The 4,197-nt window shown below is 46.7% G+C and overlaps 1 long non-coding RNA gene across 1 annotated transcript; it reads right to left on the reverse strand.

Moving 5' to 3' along the window:
- Window positions 1–1,484: 1,484 nt before the first annotated feature.
- On the reverse strand, window positions 1,485–3,903 carry LOC309669736. Its single transcript, XR_014268937.1, has 3 exons — window positions 3,884–3,903; window positions 3,568–3,637; window positions 1,485–1,732 (listed from the first exon to the last, which is right to left on the reverse strand). It is a non-coding gene; the product is annotated as an uncharacterized lncRNA (long non-coding RNA).
- Window positions 3,904–4,197: the final 294 nt, after the last annotated feature.

Below are 4,197 nucleotides of genomic sequence, written 5' to 3' on the forward strand. Positions count from 1 at the left end.
GATCTGCCCGTGCCCAGGGGCTGATGAGGGAGGGAGCCTAGCTGAGAAGCCCAGACTAGGACCAGAGTCAGGCGCCCCACTGCTGGTGCCAACAACACCCACCCCCACAGAAGTGTTATGTGGATGGTTCTCTATTCAAAGCTCTTAACTATAAAAGGGTCTTTTTTTAAATAGCCATGAACTATAAGAGCTCGAAGTTGAGCTGAAACTACTTTCAGTATAATCCACAGATGATGAAATTCTGTCCCTTAGCACAGTTCACCGTGGAGGATTCATGGATCATTTCACTTGCAGGGTTAAAATAACAGCCCACACTATACTCATAGGCATGTAAATGGATCAAACTCAACTACCCCAGTTACTCTCAGCAGCACTGTGCTCATGGGGGGAAAAACAACTGAGCATTAAAAGAGAAGGAGAGGGCACCAGGAGAGTAAATGAAGGATGGCATGAAAGACACAGAAGGCTATAATGTCAGCTGCATTTATAAACTTCCATTATTAGCCTCCACCTTCATCTTCGCATTTTCCAAATCAAAGTGCTTTCACTTTAAATAGCGCCGTGCATGCAGGGGAAGCTGCTGAAAACATCCAGTGGTGTAGTTTTCTGCGGGCAGCCAAGCCAGCCCATGCCTTGCATTCAAACCACAGGCAAACAGCTTTCATAACCCCCGACATGCCGGTACCACAGGTTGATCTTAAAGCCAAGCAAGGACTTGGAGGACATCGCACTCAGGGGAGCGGAAGGTAGCAGAGTGGCCTTTGACGGGGTAGGATGCACACTGTCCTGTCCTGCAGTGCGGGCATGGTGGAGAGCAGGGAGGACAGAAGGGGCGGGGGTACTTCATGCTGTCCCCAAGAGCACAGGGCCACGGACTTCCCCGGAAACAATCCCACACGCTCCTCTGCCCGGTTGCTGTACACCAGCCCAACAGGCCCTAGCCGGCCCTGTTTGTGTGCATGAGACAAGAGAGAGTGATCTGCAACTGAAACCTGATGGTGAGGGGTAAGAACAGGTTATTCAAACAAAAAACAATTCTGCAGCTTTAGAGGGAAATGCCAAATACAGAAAAACCATGGAAAGCTTCCTTATTACTTATACCGAGTATTTCGGCATACATACCTATTACAAAAGCATTTCTTCCATTAGTAAGGTTTGCATTAAAAACCACTGTCCCAGGGTCTCCTCTGCCCAAAAGGTGGCCCTGAGGCACACCGAGGCTGCAGGTTAACTTGGAGTCTCAAGTGAGGCAGCACAAGATGGGCAGGTCAGCACTTCGGATATTGCGCATTAGAGTGACTCACAGCTTAGTTACAAAGCCACGTAGATGAGGATTACTCACTGCTCCTTTCAGCTGATCAGAGCTCATCTCTTTCCAAAACCAGAGTTAGCACTTGTCACTTTGCAAGCTAAGGGAGGGCCACACCTGCAGCTGGACTTATTACCATCGTTCAGACACGTATAAGTCATCCTGTGGCGAGACAGCGTAGCGCTGCAGCAGGGCCGGGAGGAATGCTCTGGCTTCGCTGCTCCAGCTGCTTTCTCCACAGCTCCCACAGCACCGACCGGCTGGTGACATGTCAGCTTTCCACGGCACAGGGCACAGTCAAGTCGCGGGTGGTCCTCGGGTTGGAGGCTGACAGGTTTTAAGCCACTGAATAATGTTGTTTCACGACTGTCGTTTGTGTGAGCCAAGCTGTGGGTCTGCCTTTCTCACGGGACCCAGAAGTCACTGAGGTCATTTCGGGAGCAAAAAAAAAAAAAAAACCAAGAAAAGTGTGAAAGAAAGAAAAATAATGAAGAACAGGGCTGGGCAGCTAGAAAGCAGAGACAAGGGCTGGAAAAATACAAATGACACCAGAAGTCTGAAAAGTGGCAGACACCTTTGCCTTTAAAGACACGTAGGCACCTAACAGCTGACCAAAATGAAAGGTGAGGTAGATATCTTTGCACCTTTAAAATTCAGAGTGTGGATTCTTCCCAGGCTGGCACCTGATTCTCAGAAATGGCATGGACTGACCAAGGACTGAACGGCAGAGCCCCAGAAAGGCTCTTCTGTTTCTGTTTAATCTCAGGTATTAAGAAGTGGGATATTACCAACACCTGAGGTATCTTAGTGCCTTTTTCTCTGCTCTGATGATGATGTTTTGACCTTAGCTAGTCTTCCCCATCTCCTTATCTATATGAAACCACCATTTTAAAAACACTGGGTTTGGTGCTGCATTGCCGACTCCTGCACTTGGGCAAAATTGCTCCAGAAATCAGAAACCCCTTGTAGGTCAATATTTAATAACCTTGTCTTAAACTCTGTGGTCATTATTGTGTGAGCCAAGGGTTACACTATGCTCTTGGCAGTCACTAAAATCTCACTTGTAAAAATACCTCCTCACATCCATACTTTCATCATGCTGGCGTACTAAAATAGCTCCCGTATGGCAAATGCTCTTCCATGTTTACTTCTCTCTCTCCGGCCGGATCACTCGTACAGCTGCTTCTCCTTTGGTCATCAGACCCACATGGCACCAAATCACTGGCCTCTCCTGTGTTTGGCAGAGAGCTAGGAAGCATTTCCATATTTCCCCTCAATGGTAACATCATTATTTTTAGTATTTGGGATGTTAGAGAACAGGTAGAGAAAGAAAAGGAGATTTCTGCCAAAAATACATGCCCCGGTTCTTAAAAAACTTCACATTTCAGGCATTAATAATCAGTCTAATTAATTAGGGAGATGGTTAAGGTAACCCTATAGCTAACAAGCACTACAGCTGCTGGTTGAAAGATCTTTGGGCCTTCCTGTAACAAACCACAACGAAATGTCTGGTGGTTGGAGTTGTAGCTTATTTGTAAGGATGCCTTAAGCAAAATCCGTAGAAGAGGGAGGGGAGGGGAGGGGAGAAGACACCTGACTAGAAATTGTATTTAATCTATAGAGGAGCAGGCGATGACTTAGGAGATCCAAGAGGGCTGTTTTTACAGTCATGAAAATAGCACCAAACACTGTAGGTCTGCATTCAGGCCACCAAAAGAGAAATCTTGTGAAGCAAGCAGGTGGGGCTGATTTTAATGCAAGAAGGAAGCGTCTCTGAAGTTATCCATTTTCTTTTCAAAAAGATTCCTGCGGCAGACAGGGATCGAGTAATTACTTTGCCCCTGCTCACAAGATATCTCAGAATAGTAACAGACCACACACCCAGGAGATGATTAAAGGAAGTCAGGGGTCAGGAACACAGAAAAGCTTGTGATACAGAAGAGAAGATTTGCATGGCCATTAATATTTCATGACTTACCAGCCATGTGGTTCAGAACAAGCATCTGCACAATAAAGTAGAATTGTCTGCCGTCGGGTTGCATATTTCGACACATACCTGAGCTGTAAAAGTATTATTTACGTGCCTTTACCCGTGAACATGACGCAAACCCCTCTAGATCCCTGTACCCATCAGAGGGGAAACTGGAAAACCTTTCTGAGGGCTTAGCAGGATTTAAGCGGGGCCTCTGCCCTGGGCTAGACCTCTGCACGGGGTGAGTTTCAGCCTGAAAGCAAAGCATAAGTGGTATTTTTCTTACTGCAGGCCTCTTAGATCTGGTACAAAGAGTTACTGCACCGTTGGTATGTCTCTTCAGCCATTATTCCAACCTGTGAAACAAAAGTGCTATTTATATGCAAGTGTATAGGTAGCAGTGCAGACAGAAGACCTCGAATTCTCTGCCATTATTCCCATTATAGACACATCAAAGCTGATAATTAAATTGGGGGGGAAAAAAACCATGAATGACCACTTTTCTCCGAGTGAAAAGAGCAAGACCTGTCAGGGATTAAGCAGAAGCATTTCATCCCAGGATTTTGGTGATTACACTTTGTGAGATTTTATTCGGAGTTTACCGTGGCAGCAGAAGCAGGTCTTTTCCTCACACGCAATCAAAGCTAGGAATTTTCCCTGCCTGCACATGCCTGTATGTGGCAGGAATAAGCAAGCGGAGCGAGTGGTTCGGCTGGCTCACCGGCACAACCGGACTCTCCTGCTGCCGCCAGCCACTGATGAAACTTTTTTTCCTGCCTTTGCCACTGGGCTCTCCCTTTCCCAACCCGCTATCAGCCATGAGGCTCTTGACTCAAAAGGAACGTTTAGAGCCAGAGTGACATTGCTAAATCATCCAAAGGAGTCCCTCGGAGAAACAAGGCATGTTAGCATCGCT

This window comes from Vanellus vanellus (genome assembly GCF_965231255.1).
Source record: "Vanellus vanellus genome assembly, chromosome: 3".
Classification (NCBI taxonomy): domain Eukaryota; kingdom Metazoa; phylum Chordata; class Aves; order Charadriiformes; family Charadriidae; genus Vanellus; species Vanellus vanellus.